Source organism: Adiantum capillus-veneris, chromosome 9 (genome assembly GCF_014529385.1).
Source record: "Adiantum capillus-veneris isolate H3 chromosome 9, ASM1452938v2, whole genome shotgun sequence".
NCBI classification, from domain to species: domain Eukaryota; kingdom Viridiplantae; phylum Streptophyta; class Polypodiopsida; order Polypodiales; family Pteridaceae; genus Adiantum; species Adiantum capillus-veneris.
In genome coordinates this window covers 141,068,242-141,087,053 of record NC_140939.1, presented here as the reverse complement: position 1 = coordinate 141,087,053, position 18,812 = coordinate 141,068,242, and the positions used below count along the sequence as shown (strand labels likewise).

The 18,812-nt window shown below is 43.9% G+C and overlaps 2 pseudogenes across 1 annotated transcript; one reads left to right on the top strand and one right to left on the bottom strand.

Moving 5' to 3' along the window:
• Positions 1–265: 265 nt before the first annotated feature.
• Positions 266–1,264, top strand: LOC147451274 (uncharacterized; annotated as a pseudogene).
• Positions 1,265–1,594: 330 nt separating this feature from the next.
• On the bottom strand, positions 1,595–4,968 carry LOC147451273 (dammaradiene synthase pseudogene; annotated as a pseudogene). The gene is made up of 2 exons (XR_015189203.1): positions 4,714–4,968; positions 1,595–4,407 (listed from the first exon to the last, which is right to left on the bottom strand). The product of XR_015189203.1 is annotated as a dammaradiene synthase pseudogene (transcript).
• Positions 4,969–18,812: the final 13,844 nt, after the last annotated feature.

Here is an 18,812-nt window from a genome sequence, read left to right as displayed (position 1 = left end):
ACAAGGGTCCAAGTGAGACACAAACACAGTTGTGATGTGAGCAACCATGAAAGCTGTAGAATGGGATTTTGCTGGAGCTCATTCATGAGAGGTGGTATACAAGTGGTGGTGAGGTTTGGGGGGCAATCTAAGCAAGATATGTTATTGCAATGTCCAGGAGCTACATCGACAAGCAATGTGATAACTGAATTAGCTACTGGAGAATATAATAACCCTGAATGGATCGAGATATTGTTGTTCTATCCCAAAGGTTTGACACGTGCAAGAGATCTAGATCATACAATGAACCAAATGCATGATACGAAGACCTCCATCTTTGACATATGTCAGTCAACATACCGAAGCACCCCTTATAGTAGAGCTAGAGGAATGGATCCTTAAAAGACAGACGGTGTGCGGGATGCTATGATATCATTGGCAAATGTCAAGAATGTCATATCTAAACACGGCCCGAATGGTAGAGTGGATGAGAGGCAGTGGAGATCTAGACCAGTGGTGGAGCTTCTAATTCCACAAGAGCTCAAAGGTTATGTAGAGATCCAGATGCAAGCAATGCACAAAACACAGGATGAGTTCTTAGAGCTGGAAATGGCAAGAGGCATTCACTTGCTCACGCAATCAACTACAATAAGTGGTTCAACAAGTAAACATGAAAGCAAAGCTGAGCTGCTTCATGCACAACTTCCAGATGGCCCATTTAAACTCGTCTGTGACATCATATGTTCGAAAGTGGATGCAACATTTGGACACTTGACACTGCTTGTGAATGAAATTGGGAAGAATGTGCATGAGATGAAACAATGTTTGCACCAAATGGAGTTAAACATAGTCACAAATTGCTCCTCTCGGCTTCTCTCCGAAGTGCTTGTAAGTGGCACGATCTCCATGTTCCCTTGATTGCAGCTTCAGATGGGAAGCTAAAGAGGCTCAAGAACTTAGTGAAGAAAACAGCTAAGTTGCATTTTCTCTGCGAGTCACCTAAGCACAGCCCGCACAAAGTGGAAGGGAAAATAGGGAAGGAGGTGGTCTTAAAGGAGGGCATTCTCACCAAGGCAGCATCAATACTTGTGCCTGCTTTGAGATTTATATGTTGTGCTGCCAAATTTGTTGTTGATGTGTCCTTGCCAGACATTGCACCCAACATTTTCGAACCATATGAAGCTCTGTTAAAATCACTGGGTGACATATCATCTGAAGACCTTCAGAGATTTTGACAAAAGCAGTAGAGGAGGTCATTGCTGTTCGAGAGCCTCAACGAGGTCGCCAATCTTATTCTCTAGAACCTTTAGAGATGGCAAATGATGGTGCCATGATCCTTGAGAGAAAACAGCCTACTGAGAAACTGCAAAATCCCTCCACCAGTCACCCGCTGCCCCTCACATCTCCTAAGCAAAGAACCTAAGTAGTAGCAGAACAAGGGTGTTTGCATTAGTGTGATATCTAATCCTTGTGCCACGTTTATCATCCACTATGCCGTTGAGCTTGGAGCTTTGAGATTGGATACAATTCAAGACTTGTCATGGGAGGGATGATGCGAAGGATACACAAGCAGTGATTCTTGTGGATTGGCTCATTCCTTTTGAGCTTCAAGCCCTTGCCTAAATGGGTGCTTTTACACACCTAGAGCTGTTGATTACTTTCAAGGGATGTACAATAGAGGGAGAAAATGTTTCTTTGAGGTAGAGGAAACTCTCTCATGTCTGCAACAACGAGTCTTCCTTGACCTCAAAGTAAACGTTTTAACAGATCAGAGTTCTTGCTGCTTCGCAATAGTGGCTCATAGACGTAGCACCTGATGAGGCAGACTGAAAGGATTAATGGCTATGGACCGTTGTGTGCACAGCCTCTTACAGTATATTGCAGGACTTGGCAGTCACATTTGTTGGCTACCATACCATCAGCGAGGCCTTATAGAGGACATGCAAGGCTTTATAGAGGCCTCATAGAGCTCGTCAAGATACCAAGTTTCGTCCCTCGACAGACACAAGTGATTAACACAATTTGCTGGTGATTTTCATCATGGTTGTGGTCCGGCCTCGCCATACTACTCCAACTTTCACCTTCTTGTTCTGCATCTTCACCAGCCACTTTACTCCCCTCCTGATCTCCTCCCCATGCATTGTCGGCACCGTCAATGCCATCGCCATCAGCGCCCACACGTTCCGTGTATGTAGTTCACCCCCCACCAACACCCATCCTCCTCTTGCTCATTCTGTAGATACGCCAATCCTCTTGCCAGCACCTCATGCGGCATCTGTTGTGCCAGCACCCCCTCACCCTGCTCGCTTTCCATCAGCCTCCCCACCAATTCCATCACCCTTGCAGTCACATCTGCAGTGGGTGGATCATTCATGGCTTTCAAATCCAGTCCACAGCACATGCAATAGCCCCAATTTTGACATCTTCCTTCTTTAGCTTCACGGAGTGTAAGGCCATTGTGACAGTGGCAGTATCGTCAACATCTGGGTACCATCTGTTGAAGAATTGGAATGCCCACCGGCACATAGCCTGCTTTGCTTTTGTAGGACCAGTCTCCGTGCTTGGTGATTTGTTTTTCTAGGAGCCACTTTCCAGCCTTTTGCAAGGCTGAATGGTCTAGCGGAAGCCTAGACTCGACAAGAGCTCTTACCACAAGAGTTGTATCCCAGACAGGTGATACGGCCGATTGTATTACACAATGTTCTTTCCTTTCTATTGAGAACATCTCGAAAGCAGAGAGAGGTCTGTGGAGTACGGGGTGTGTCACATCATAGCCCCATATCTTCATGCAAACCATTGCATAAAACATGGGAAGATAGTAACCAAGAAGCTCTCCAGAATCCTGATCTTGCCTCTTTAGCACCCACCTCGCTGCTTCCTTCAAACCCCATCGCCGGAACTGTACGAGCTCTATCTTCTCCATCGCCTTGAAAGTATAGTCTATCCCTACAAAGAGCTTGTCAGTCAAGCTCCCCCCAAAAGCAAAGCCGAAGCGCACATTCTTCCTCCCCTCAGCATAAAGCTCTTCAAAGGACACCTCTGGCTTCAGCTTAAACACGCAATTTTTGTCGCAAATGATCATCAAAGGCACTATGCACTCGCGTGCCCCGCACGCCATGTTGTATAAGCTGAAGGGAAACCAGCCAGGGAAGAGCACAACCCATGGAGGCAGAGAAGGAATGCCTTTTCAATCATAGATACCTATTGAAGCTAGCCAAATCTTGGTAAAGATGCAGGCTTTAGAGATACCTCCTCGACTGATGATGTGCGTGTAAGCTTTTTGACGAACGGGATCTGAATTTGGGACATGGAGAAGAGACAATGCTATGTAGGCTTCTATGGGTGGCCTCCATCTCCATAATAAAGCTCCCACCCACCATGATCACACTGCCGCAGCTTAAGGTAGTTGCCCATTTTCTGCACGGGCTTTCGGTGATGATGGTCTGTGAGGTGATGGTTGTATTGGCTTCAAGCTCTCCCCTCTAGTATCCTTGGGGGAACCACAAGGAAATCAAGAACTCCTGGCTTTGCCAGATGCCATCGTCGAGCGAGATGGGTTCGGTGTTCCGCATATCACCTGCGTACTCCTCCTTGAAGTACTCTTGACTGTAGGGCTCCATCCTGGCCACAGGTACAGGCCAGCTTGTAGCTTGTTGCTGCAAAGCTCCCTCTTCGGCTTCCAGGTGTTCCTCATGTTCTGCCCTTGTTGCATGAGGATATCAAGCTGCTGCTTGTGCCCTTTCACTGAGATTGCACGGGCTTGAGAAAACATACAAGCAGGCTCTGCGCATGAGGAATCGGCACCGCAACATCCTGGCCACAGGTGCAGGCCAGCTTGCAGCTTGTTGCTGCAAAGCTCCCTCTTCGGCTTTCTGGGTGTTCCTCATGTTCTGCCCTTATTGCATGAGGATATCAAGCTGCTGCTTATGCCCTTTCATTGAGATTGCACGGGCTTGAGAAAACGTACAAGCATGCTCTGCCCTCGAGGAATCGGCACCGCAATTAGCAATAGCTTGGATAGGACTACCTCCAGGAGCATGTTCAAACAGGGAAACATCCAAACTGTATGTGAGCTCTTGGAAGCCTTTAATCTTCATTGTGCCAACAGTCCATGGGTTGCCCATTGTATTTGCATGGGTGTGGCGGAGCTATAGAAAAGCACTATTCAGAAGGATGCACGCCTGCATTGCTGGTCTTGGAGGATCGGACATTCCATCTCATCATGCTTACTTGTTACCTGAGTTCAGTAATGATGGTGTATTGGCCAAGGCGACTACCGATTGTTCCAACTTGCACATGACTTGAGGGTGAAGGAACAGGCAAGCCTGGTGAGCTTTTTGGTCACAGAAGTCCCTAGGGAGTGATGGATAGGTCGAGGAAGGCCATTCTCAACAGGATTCCCAAAACTTCCACAAGACGAAAGATGCCCTGCAAAAAATTTGACAAGAATACTAAAACTGATTTTACCAGGAGAACTAGTCAAAGGTGGTGGATGTGACTGCTGGCAAAAATGACGAGTGTCTTCTTGCTGAACGCTTGGCAAGCATCACACAATAACAGATCATAAGCACCACACAACACTTGCCCTGGGCAACAGCAAATCGAGGAACCTGACATCAACTCCCACTTTCCAACAACTGCAATCATCCTAATCAAATGCTTTGATAAAAGGTAACACCCGGAGGTGCATCATTAACAAACATACCACTTAAAAGAATGAAAGGAACAACTTACACCCAGTTAGCCATAAAAGAAACAACGCATTATAGAGTTGCCTTGTGAGCTGCCATTATCTTAAGCTCATCCTTGGTGAGAAGCTTTTGTGCTATACAGAAAGACAAGGAGCAGGCAGAAAGCCCTTATCAGCCAAGCAACAGCATCCAAGCATCAAGAGAAGACAATACAAAATGCGTTACTTTATGGGCGTGCTTACACAGAAGAAACGGCAGAAATTTATCTGGCATTTAGCAGGCCCATGAACAAAATGATTCATACCCTTTCATCAATGGGGTTGCACGGGCTCGTGACCTCAGGCTGCTCGCAGAAGGAAGCTTTGAAGGTACCTCACGCGATTTTTCAGGCCACGTCATTGGCAGGAAAAAGAGATTGTAGAAAGGCCCCCGGTGGCAGGCCACAATGAGCTCAAGTTATGGTGGTACCTGCAAAGCTTCCAACACGGCAAGCACTGCTTGGAAAAACGTGAAAGCAAGGTGCACGGAGAAGAACGCCTCGAAGCCGCCACCACAGTTAGCAATGGCCACAATAAGAAAGCGCGTCCAAGCTTTCCGCGGCGTGCGCTACTGAGACCCGCAACTCTAGCGATTCTTTAGGCCACGTCATTTGCAGGAAAAATACATTCTACTAAGGCCCCCCGGTGGCAGGCCAAAAACATGTAGATGTATTCACACACAAACACACACATATACCTAACACACACATATACCTATAACCTATAGATGTCTACCTATCTATCTACCTACCTATCTCTAATGATATCTACCTATCTCTCATGCAGTGCACATGTGCGCTATTGGAACGTTCGGCTAGAAGTCACACCCACGTAGACACGGGCACTCTGCGGAGAGTCACTCGAGAGCCGACTATTCAGACAGAGGCCTCAACAGGCGTGCATCGTGCACTATGCGTTATGCAATGGTGGGCAAGCAAAAGCTCTATCCGGTCTCATTATATTGTCAAAAGCTCTATCCGGTCTCAATATATTGTCTACACTGCTATAACAGCAAGGTTCATCAATGCCAAAAAAAAAACACACACACACACAGGTACGTCCACTAGCTTGTATGCATAGGGCCTATGCCAACTGCAGCAGCAGTATGAGAGCTGAATCGTTAGAAGTAATATGCCATTAGATACGAAAACCCTGATGTGTGCGTGAGAGAGAGAGAGAGACATACCAGACAGTTGAGAAGTCACCATGACATTTTCTTGATTCAATTTCTTTACTCTCTCTCTCTCTCTCTCTCTCTCTCTCTCTCTCTCTCTCTCTCTCTCTCTCTCTCTCTCTCTCTCTCAAATGGTCGGATGCAACACCTCTCGACACGTGGCCACCCAGACTTCTATTCGCTAGATGTATAGTATAGATATAGATATAGATGAACACGCTCTGTCTCTATGAGAGTGAGAAATGAAATGAAATGTATATTAAGCATCTTCAAAAGGCCAAAATGACCTATGAGACAAACTCGTAATCCTGGTGAATTTGATACGATGCTGGGGTACAAAATAAAAATGAAATGAAGTAAAATAAAAGCTAAATAGCTACTATCATGAATCTAAGCAGCTCAAAACTCTTTAGGGTACTACAATCTCAATGTATGAATATCAATGTTAGAGGATATCCAGCATCGAGCGCTATTATCTGAGGATGTCCGGCATCGGGTGTTCCTCGAGGATGTACTACACCGATCATTGTAGAAAATCATCAATGTCTGCCATGGTAAGTACTCGTACTGTCAAGCTAAAGTGATCCGTATCCTCTATCGTAATCTCCGTCGATGTTGTGAAGTACCCCCAATCGTGGGCGTCTGATATCTCTCTCTCTCTCTCTCTCTCTCTCTCTCTCTCTCTCTCTCTCTCTCTCTCTCTCTCTCTCTCTCTCTCTCTCAAATGGTCGGATGCAACACCTCTCAGCACGTGGCCACCCCGAGACTTCTATTCGTTTAACTTATAGCATAGATGATTACACTCTGTCTCTATGAGAGTGAGAAATGAAATGAAATGTATATTAAGCGTCTTCAAAAGGCCAAAATGACCTATGAGACCAAACTCGTAATCTTGATGAATTTGATACAATGCCTGGGTACAAAATAAAAATGAAATGAAGTAAAATAAAGCTAAAGCTAATATTATGAATCTAAGCAGCTCAAAACTGTTTAGGGTAGTACAATCTCAATGTATGAATATCAATGTTAGAGGATATCCGGCATCGGGCGCTATTATCTGAGGATGTCCGGCATCGGGCGTTGTCCGAGGATGTACTGCACTGGTCACTATAGAAAATCGTCAATGTCCGCCATGGTAAGTACTCGAACTGTCAAGCTAAAGTGATCCGTATTCTCTATTGTAATCTCCGTCGATGTTGTGAAGTACCCCCAATCGTGGGCGTCTAGATATCCCTAGCTCAGTAGCTCAATCAATAAACATACCTCTGGTGTGGGTGATATCTAGGCTCTGTTGTGTGGTCTTCCCCTCTGTCTAGCCAGTAGGTGGTCTAAAGAAGTGTGTAATCTGCCTTGAGACTATCTCTCTTCTAGTCTCTGTACTAGCATGCTCTCTCTATGTCTACGTAGCTCGAGTAAAAATAATCCAAGACATCTCTGATCCTGATATCTCATAACCCTATAGTGGTCCAAAACCCTCTCCGAAGAGTCAGTAAAATCGCCCCCATATCTCATAATACACCGGACAATGACATATGTAATGTAGCTTTGTCTCTGGCTCCAAATGGCATAGCTGGCATATCCTATCCTCTACAGGTATCCCCTAAATCTGCCAGTCTCGACCTCAAGTTGATGTGAAGAGGTGTGTAACTGACCAATGGCGCATCGTTTCTCCCAAGATAAATGTGTATCCATGTAACTAGGTCTAGTCACAAACCCATCCTCTATCAATCGGAGAAGATGCTCTTTATAGAAAGTCATCTTCGTGCCCACTCTCGTGTCAGCTGAGTCCGAGTCCTCCTGGCATCAAGCTGAGATAGGTCATCTTGATGGACGAATGAGTGTGGCGATCTCTATGCTTGTAATAGATATAGAGGGTGCGCCATCCAAAGAGTACTAGAAGGAGGCAATCTATCCATACTCAAACCGTGTAATTGAAACCATGATGTTATATGTCCATACCACCAAGTAGTATCCCCCTGCAATGTGATATGTTCGCGAGTGCGTCGTGGTGTCGGTGCGGTGTGCGGACGCATGCATGCGTAGGTGCGCGTGTGCAAGCACAAGGGAGTGTGTGAGGGGGAAGGGGAAGAAGGAGAAGAGTAGGTTCTGTGGAGCTAGTGGAGCAAAAAGTGAGAGTTAACTCTCACTTTCTCCCCCTATATATTAGGTAAGATTATTTACAAGGTCATAGGGGGTGTTTCCCACGGCCACCTGGCCTACACCCCAACAACCTCCCACTTGAAGTTCAGGGTGGCCAATAGTGGCGTCAGTATAGTTAGTTTATACAAAGTTGATGAAGCATCACCTAGGCTTCATCCTACACCCATAAGCTCTATGCAATGTGTAAACCACTCCGCTAGGCTCTTCGTGAGAGCATCTGCGGGCTTGTCGTCAGTATGAACTTTGGCAAGCTCGATGCGCTTGCCACCCAATACATCTCATATGACATGGTATCTGACCTCTATGTGTTTCAACTTTGAGTTAAACACCGTATTCTTTGCCAAAGCAATGGCACTCTCACTATCACAATGCAGTACTGGAACCTCGTGAATGCTCAAATCTCCCACTAGAAGAGCTAACCATATGGCTTCCTTGCTAGCGTCAGGCACAGCAACATACATTGCCTCAGTGGTGGATGAAGACGTGCAATCTTGGAGACACGATCTCCAAGAGATAGCCGCTCCAGCAAACATAAACACATAGCCAGAAGTGGATCTTCTTGTATCCACACAACCCTCATAATCTGCATCCGTGTAACCCACAATGGACGCATCACTGTTCCCAAAGCGTAGACACTTGCTAGCTGTATCCTTCAGGTATTTGAGGATCTTCTTCATTACTTCCCAATGCTTCTTGCCAGGGTTTTGGCATGTACCTACTAACCACTTCCACTGCATGTGCAATGTCTGGTCTTGTGGCTACCATAGCATACATCAAAATGCCGACTGCGGAAGAATATGGTACTTCGTCATTTCCTCTCTCTCAGCATCTGTCTTGGGAGAATCATCTTTGCCAAGTTTTGAGTATGCTTGCATTGGGGTACTCAATGACTTTTCCCTCTGCATGCTAAAACGCTGCAAGACCTTGTGGATGAACTTTTCTTGAGACAATTCAAGAATTCCACGTTGTCTATCTCTCTTGATACGCATACCAAGAAAATGATTGGCATTTCCCAAGTGTTTCATTGAAAACTGAGTGCTTAGCATCTACTTCAAGTGATTGATCTCATCAATTGACTTCCCTGCGATAAGCATATCATCCACATACAAGATCAAGATTATTAAAGAACCATCATTCAACTTTCTTGTATACAAGTAGTGATCCTCTTGGCTCCTTATATATCCTTGAGACTGCATGAATTTGTCAAACTTTTGGTACCACTGCCTTGAACCTAGCTTGAGGCTGAAGGAGTACGAGCGAAAGTGCGACGCGAGAGAGAGTGAGAGAAGAAGAGCACGAGGATATGGTGAACTCGCTCTGTTGTAATGTGTAGAGCACAGTGAGTTCTTATTAGGTTTTTACAAAAGAATATGTGTACATACCTGGCGGCCCGCCCACTTACCTGGGAGACCACATTGGGCTTTATACCCCAACAACCTCCCACTTAAAGTCCAATGTGGTACTTTAAGAAGCTACTATACAAGCTAACATACAAGAGATGTAGAGAAGTGATGTACGACCCTACACCTAATTACTGCTTGCGAAAATGCGCAAAGCTCTCTTAGGGAAGTCCTTTTGTAAGTAGATCAACAGGATTTTCTGTGGTGTGAACTTTGACAAGCTGAATTTGCTTATCCTCGAGCATTTCCCTGATGAAATGATACTTCACATCCACATGCTTTGTCTTTGAGTGATAAACTGGATTGCAAGCCAATTGTATAGCACTCTAACTATCACAATATAACACAGGCATCTCTTCTTTGATTCCCAAGTGTGTTACTAGTCGATTAAGCCAAATTGATCCTTTGCATGCCTCTGATGTTGCAACATATTCAGCCTCTGTAGTAGACTGAGTAACACAATCTTGTAATCTAGAACGCCAAAAAACTACTCCACCAGCCAATGTAAAGACATGCCCTGACGTAGACCTTCGGTTGTCTAAGTCACCTACATAATCTGAGTCTGTAAAACCCTTTACACTTAGCTCCTGACTCCCATAGCATATAAGCATACTCTTTGTAGCTTTCAGGTATCTCAATATTCCTTTCACTGCCTCCCAATGTTTCTTACCTGGGTTTGACATGTATCGACTTACTACTCCCACTGCAAATGCAATGTCTGGGCGAGTAGCAATCATTGCATACATCAAACTACCCACTGCAGACGTGTCAATGGAACACTCAATGCCTTTCCCTTCTCCATATTGAAACGTTGCAAAACCTTGTCAATATAATCTGTTTGAGATAACCAAATCAACTTCTTTGATCTGTCTCTCTCAATGCACATACCAAGTATATGACTTGCCTCACCCATGTCTTTCATGTCAAACGATTTTGCCATCTTTGACTTCAAAGCTGAAATTTCTTCCTAGTGCTTGCCAGCAATCAACATGTCATCCACATACAAAATAAGGATCAGCCAACTGCCATCCTTAGCCTTCTTTGTATATAGACAGTGATCGAACTCACTACGTTTGTAGCCTTGAGAAAGCATAAACTTGTTGAACTTATGGTACCATGCCCTCGGTGATTGTTTTAAGCCATAAAGACTCTTTAACAACTGGCATACCAAATCTTCCTTGCCTTTCTCAACAAACCCTTCGGGCTGCTGCATGTAAATTTCCACATCTAAATCACCATGCAAGAACGTTAACGCTGTCTTGACATCCATTTGGTGCAACACCAAATCTAATATGGCAACCAATGCAAGAAAGCATCTCAATGTAGTCATCTTGACCACCAGAGAGAAGATGTCATAATAATCAATATCTACTTCTCCTAAATGATTTTCTCATATTAAACTGATCATTTAATGTGGGGAAGGCCAGGGGAGAAAAAGCTAGAATATTGGTTAAGCTAGCAGACTGGCCACAGTAGGGATCCAAAGGAGGGAAAATAGGGATCCAAAGGGGGGGCCATCTGCAAAAGAGCCATGTGCAACAATGGGCTAAAAAGACCCTAAGGCTCAGCCCATTAAGACTTCCAAAATGCTAAGGTTCCAAAATTCAAAGGTTGTGTCCAAAGGTCAACCCTAGGGAAAATTGGATGCTTTGTGTGTGCCTTAAAAGTCTTTGCACATCCCTACATGGGAGGGGGAGAGCCCTAAAGGTAGGGGATGAGAGAGAAAGCCACACACACACACACACACAGGGTCCCTTTACACAAAGGGAATGAGGGACACATGTCAGCTCCCTAGACCAGATGCCCACAAGGTGTGCCCAATTTCTATTGGATGACCCTTGAAGTGGACCAATGAGAATTAAGCTAGAGGAAATCTAGTTTAATTAATTTAAAAAACATTTAATAAAAGAAACCAATGAGAATTAAGTCTCCTAGAAGACTATTGGGCAGTCTCCCAAGGGGTCCAATGAGCATTGAGGAGCCCCATGGCTTGCCTGATTCTTATTGGCCAGGAGGCAAGGGGGTCCAATGAGAGTTTAGTTTAATTATTTAATTACCTAAAGCTCTCACAAAAGGGGAAAGGGGGACACATGTCAGAAGGCTATCACTTATGCTGCTTAATTGTAATTGGCTTGACTTGGGGAGGGCCAATGAGGCTTCAGCAAGAGCAATTAGCAAGAGGGCTCGCCCAAGAGAGAGAGGGGGCTGATTTTTGCAAGGCATTATCACACACACACACACACAAGCTCATGTGTGAAGAAAGAGAAGACTATCTCTTCCCAAGCTTTAATGGAGAACTCATCACCTACTCCAAGCTTGTGAGATAGAAGCCTACATCAACACTCTCTTGGCATGTGGATGCAAATCCAACCAAGAGCCAAGCTTCAATGCATGCTCATCTCCTCTACCAAGCTAATTACTAAGCTAAGCTATGCTACATATGAGTGATTATGTGAGGAGATGTACATCTTTCTCGTAAGATACTCCTTCTTCCTCTCAATCTACTCTCATACCCTGCTAGCTCTCACCATCTTCGAAGGTGTGTGAGGTCTTGGGTCTGAGAACGGGGATAATTCAAGTTGTGTTTGTTAAGTGTTTTGCTTAGTGCATGAAGTTTCCATCTTCATTGCACTAGCTAGTCTTGAAGGAACACAAAGAATTGTATTGTACAATGTCTCTCTTGATGGGAGAAACCATAATACAAAGCCTTTTGGAGGGGGGACCGGCTCCATGAAAATCCGGTCCTCAACTATTGTCAATATCTTAATTTCTCTCTCTTTTGAAAGTATTGTCGATGCTATCTAACTAGGTGTTATGCTTTTTGTTGCTCTCTCCACCCAAGCACTCTTGTAATTCTCATTAGGAATCTATTCTAATGAAATGCCCACTATGTTCATGCTAATTTCCGCTACACATAAGTTATTAGGCCATTAAATGTTACATTGGTATCAGAGCTCAAGGTTTCTCTTTTCTTGCTCAAGAAGGGAGGTCCTCAAGCTAGCTACAAATGGTTGGTATTATTAATTGCCTGTGAGTAAGTAGAATAGGGATTTTTCAGCCTTGCAGTGCGCCTGCCTTCGTGCAGTTAACGGGGCATCACCGTCGAGAGCTATGGTCTTAATAGTGGAGTCCTACGGGGCTTGCCTACGGCTTAACCACTATTGAGCTATTAGAAGCCAGTGACAGGAGCCGGTGCTGTTTTGGTGTCGAAAGACCCTCTCTTCTATTCCTTGCAATTAATGGTATTCGAGCCGCGGGTACAGTAGCTTGAGTGCTTTTTTTTAAAGGGGTAAAGAGGAGTAGCAACTAGGGCTTGAAGTGCCAAAGTACACCTAAAAAGTTTACACCTAAAAGTTGTTAGAATGGCTGACAATAGTAAAGAGAGTGAAATTAATGTTGATAACTTTGATTTTGCTCATGAGCAAGCTACTAATGATGCTTCAATGCTTGTTAACTATCTTCTTTCTAGGCTTCAACAAGCCATGGGCAATCCATCTCTCCAAAGTGAAGTGCAACGGTAGCTCCGTGCTCACGGGATTCTCCAAGCTCATCACCATGACGAGAGAACACCTAGGAAGCCTCCTTGTGAGACTACCAAAAGAGGTCTCTCTCCGATTCGGGAAGAAGAAGAGAATCCATATGAAGGGCTCAAGAATTTACTTCTTGATGATGAATCTCCTTCCCAAAGGAGAACTCAAGAGCCTCCACTGCAGGAACGAGAAAGAAGCGAATCTCCCGCCACCTCGGCGGAGATGGCTCCACGAAGACGACGTGCTAAACGCTCTCCATCACCACCAAAGCGGAGAAAACCATCACACTCTTCTCCACGCCATAATTCAAAGAGGGATGATAAAAAGCAAGAGAAGAAAAAGGCGAGAAAGAGGACACCCTCTTCTCCATCTTCTTCATCCTCTTCCTCTTATGAAAGCTATGGTGAAGACGACAAAGATCAAGACAAGAAAAAGGCGAGAAAGAGGTCACCCTCTTCTCCACCTTCTTCAAATTCTTCACCTTCTGAAGAAAGTGATGGTGCAACCTTTGAACCATCAAAAAGAAGAGGCCATAGGAAATCCTATGCCGCATGGAAGAGGTCGTCCAAGTTGAAGAAATTCAAAGAGGGAGGGAAGAGTATCTCTTTCCTTACCTATGATGGTACCTTTGGTGCTACGGACAAAGTCTTGGCCTTTATCCAACAATTCAATGTGGCGTTTGGAGATGAGGGCTTCACGGAGTCCTCTAAGCTACACCATGTAGCTATGCACTTTCAAAAGTCTGCCAGACAATGGTGGTCTAGCCTACGAGCCAACGGTGAAGCTCCACGAACATGAAAAGCTTTAAGAGCTTCCATTATGAAGCAGCTTTTGGCCACCGATGCCAAAGACAAAGTACTCACCGAATGGCGAAGCTTAAAGCTCTCTCCAAATGAATCTATCCACAAATATGTAGACAAGTTTTGGGACCTACAACTCAAAGCCACTGTCTTCAAAAAGTTGGATTTTGGAGAGCAAAAGCAACAATTTTGTGCAAGCTTAACCAAAGAAATGGCGGAGTATGTCAACTCCCAAATACCACGTACCATATCGGCGGTAATACACCACACTATGGTCGCCTCTCGAATCAATTTCCAAACGGGGGCAAAAAGAAATAATAAGCCCCCGGAAAACAAGGGTTTTAATGAGCCTAAGGGGAAGGACAATGTCCAAAAGCCTCCTAAGGGCAACTCCAACAAAGCTAAAGAGAAGGGAGTTTACAAAGGTAAGAATAAACTCTCTCCTGAAGAGCTTGAGCGTTATCGTAAGGATAACCGGTGTTTCAAGTGCGGCGAACAAGGGTATGCGTACCGCGATTGTCCCCAAAAGAACAACCGCCAAGATCCTCCTAGAGCTTCCTTGGTTGAAATCCAAGAGGAGGAGACTCACCAAACTCACCACAAAGGATCTCCTCTATGCCATGCTTGGGGAAAGGTAAGAGAACATGATGCTTTTATTCTCTTTGACCCTGGTTCTACTCACAATTTTATATCTATAGAGTTGGCCACCAAGCTAGGAATACAATCCTACGAGATGGGAGATGTCCTACCCACAGACAGTGCCTTCAAGGGGCAAGAAGCTTCCGTCACTCCCTTAATCGGGAAATTGAGGCTTCATGTCCAAGGCTATGTGGACAAAGAGGACTTCTTTATCTCTCCTCTCAAGCATGAGGATGTAATCCTAGGGGCACCATGGGTTGACCGCCTGGCTGCCGATGTTAAATTTCCTAAAAGGAGAATCTCCTTTAAGTTCAGGGAAAAAGACATGTATATAGATGCTAAGGAAATGGGTAACACCATCCCCATTGTACATACACCAGCTTTCAACAAGTCAATAAAGAGCTCTATTTCTGTGTACATGATTTTTGTTAAAGACTCTCAAAATGAACCTAATGCTTTAGCAAAAGAAAATAAAAGCAACCAAAAGGAATTAGAGTTATCCAATTTTCTCAAGGGGTTTCAAGATGTTTTTATTGACGACATCCCTTGTGAGCTACCTCCTAAACGAGGTAATGATGACCATGCAATTGAACTTCTTCCAGGAAGTTCACCGCCTAATAAACCTCCTTATAGAGTTTCTCAAGCTCAACAAGAGGAGATTATGTGGCAAGTGCATGAGTTAGTTGAGAAGGGTATGGTTAGGCCAAGCTCATCTCCATTTTGCTTACTTGTGCTATTAGTGCAAAAGAAAGACGACACATATCGTATGTGTGTCGACTATAGAGCAATAAATAGGATCATTATCAAGAATAGGTTTCCCGTTCCACGGGTAGAAGACCTATTTGATAAGCTACAAGGATCGACCTACTTCAGTAGGGTTGACCTAAAAAGTGGCTATCATCAAATAAGGATAGTTGATCAAGACATTGTAAAGACCGCATTTCGTACTACATTTGGTCTTTACGAATACATTGTCATGCCTTTTGGCTTGACCAATGCACCAGCCACATTCAACCGCTTGATGGAGAAGCTGTTCAGGCCTCATCGAACCTTCACTGGAGTGTTATTTGATGATATTATCATCTACTCTAATTCATTGAAGGAACACAAGCAACACCTCCAGGTAATATTTCAAGTTTTAAGAGAGAATAAACTTTATGTTAATCGAAAGAAAAGTGAATTTTTCTTGCAAGAGATTCAGTATTTAGGTCACATTATCTGTCAAGATGGCATCCAAATGGATCCATCCAAGTTAGAGGTAATAAAAGGATGGCCTAAACCAAGGAATCTTCATGAACTAAGAAGCTTCATAGGTATGTGCGCATACTATAGACGCTTCATAGAAAAGTTCTCACAAATTGCGGGACCATTACATGACCTAACAAAGAAAAGCGTTAGGTATATATGGTCTGCTAAGGAGAACAATGCTTTTGAAAAGCTTAAAGAAAAGCTTATCTCTCAACTTGTGCTTACACTACCGGATCTCTCAAAACCATTTGAGGTCCAATGCGATGCTTGTGGTGATTGCCTTGGAGCTGTTTTGCTTCAAGGAGGGCACACCATAGGCTATGAGAGTCGAAGGCTCGACCCTATTGAGAAAACTCTAGGCATATACGAAAAGGAACTCCTTGCAGTTCTACATGTCTTAGACTCATGGAAGCACTATTTATTGGGGACTCCTTTCATTCTGCGAATGGATCACCAAAGTCTTAAGTACTTCATGATGCAGACCAAGCTCTCCGACAAACAAATGAGGTGGGCAAATTTCCTTTCGCAATTTCATTTTCATATTGCTCACATTGCTGGCAAGCATAATCAAGTAGCTGATGCACTCTCAAGACGGCCGAGAGTGAATGCGGTTTCCATAGCAACTCACAATGATCTATCTTCAATGATAGATGAGTATGCTATTGATCCCGATTTTAGAGATGTGATTTCAGCCCTTGCATTAGGGAAGAAAGAAGAACCATTTACTTTACAAGATGGTTATCTTCTCTATGGCAATAGACTATGCGTTACTAACTCACTACGTGAGAAAGTAATGTATGAATCTCATGCTCCACCTTATGCGGGGCATAGAGTGATTCAGTCTACCTTAAAGGGAATTGAAACATATTTCTATTGGCCTACCATGAAAGTGAACATACAAGAGTATGTTTCCAAATGTGTGGTATGCCAAAAGACAAAATTTGATAGAGGGAAGCAACTTGGATTGCTTCAACCCTTGCCAATCCCTAATTCACCATGTGAGAGCATATCCATGGATTTTATCTTTGGATTGCCTAAGTCTATCCATGGGAATACGGGAATATGGACGATAGTAGACAGGTTTAGTAAACAAGCTCATTTTATACCTGTCAAAAAGAATATCAAAGCCCATCAAATGGCAACCCTCTTTATTTCACAAATTTTCAAGTACCATGGCTTGCCCATGTCCATAGTGTCGGATAGAGATCCTAGAATGACTAGTAATTTTTGGAAGGGTCTCTTTGAGAATTTAGGAACAAGGCTAAACTTCTCTTCGGCCTATCATCCACAAACTGATGGCCAAAGTGAAATAGCTAACCTAACCATTCTCGATCTACTAAAAGCCTATGTAACAGATGTAGATCAAAGATCCCAATGGGAGAAGTACTTACCCTTAGTGGAGTATGCAAAAATAACACTGTACATACTTCCATGGGAAAAGCACCTTTCGAGGTAATTGAGGGAAGATCAAAAAGTCCCTTGCTACTTAAGGTATATGGGAAGATCTTCGCTACAGATGAGTATAGCCGAGACCTACAAGAATCTTTCCAAAAGATTAAGGATGCTATCTCTATCTCACAGCAAAGGCAAAAGGCTGCTGCTGACAAGCACAGAAGAGCCCAAGCCTTTAAAGAAAACGATTGGGTCTTGTTAAAGTTTCCCAAGGCTCGATTAAGGCACACAACGGGCAAGAATCCTATGGGTCACCAAAAGTACTATGCTAAACTAGCAAAAAGGTACTATGGTCCCTTTCAGATTCTTAGGCCAATCAATGAGATGGCCTATCAACTCAAGTTGCCCAATCATTGGCTCATACACAATGCTTTTCATGTGAGCCTATTAAAGCCTTACAAAGGAGACCCACCTCAAGAACCAACTATTGAAGACCCACCGGAGATCGAGGACCAAGAAGAGGTGCTGCAGCCCGAGTCCATTCTCCGACATGAAGACAAGGTACTAAGAGGCGGTAAGACTATCCGACGATATCTTATTAAGTTTAAGAATTATCCTTTTGAAGATGCTAGATGGTTGCAAGGCATACAATTAAAGGATAACCTAAACCTTGTCAATGCTTACAATGCTTCCCAAGAGTAAGCATATGTACAAAATGTTAAAAATGAACAAAATTTTTGTCTTATAAGACTCTCTTTTTCTTTATTTGTGCACAAAAATGAAGTAGTATGCATGCTTAGATCAAGTTTACGGAGACGACGTCTCCCAAACACCAAGTAGAGCTTGTCACTCTACTATGGAAGACTGATAGGACTAATGTGCAGACATGCTTGCGGCAGCCTCAGGCTCTCAAGCGCCAAATGGACTAGTCATCCATTGTGGAATGATGTTGTACGATAACATAGGGATCCTCTACCCGCTAAGAAAAGGACTCATGAACATGCTTTATCTTCTCTACACCATAGTCGAGGACGACTATGATTTCAAGAGAGAGGTAATGTCATAATAATCAATATCTAATTCTCCTAAATGATTTTCTCATATTAAACTGATCATTTAATGTGGGGAAGGCCAGGGGAGAAAAAGCTAGAATATTGGTTAAGCTAGCAGACCGGCCACAATAGAGATCCAAAGGAGGGAAAATAGGGATCCAAAGGGGGGGCCATCTGCAAAAGAGCCATGTGCAACAATGGGCTAAAAAGACCCTAAGGTTCAGCCCATTAAGACTTCCAAAATGCTAAGGTTCCAAAATTCAAAGGTTGTGTCCAAAGGTCAACCCTAGGGAAAATTGGATGCTTTGTGTGTGCCCTAAAAGTATTTGCACATCCCTACATGGGAGGGGGCGAGCCCTAAAGGTAGGGGATGAGAGAGAAAGCCACACACACACACACAGGCTCCCTTTACACAAAGGGAATGAGGGACACATGTCAGCTCCCTATACCAGATGCCCACAAGGTGTGCCCAATTTCTATTGGATGACCCTTGAAGTGGACCAATGAGAATTATGCTAGAGTAAATCTAGTTTAATTAATTTAAAAAACATTTAATAAAAGAAACCAATGAGAATTAAGTCTCCTAGAAGACTATTGGGCAGTCTCCCAAGGGGTCCAATGAGCATTCAGGAGCCCCATGGCTTGCCTGATTCCTATTGGCCAGGAGGCAAGGGGGTCCAATGAGAGTTTAGTTTAATTATTTAATTAC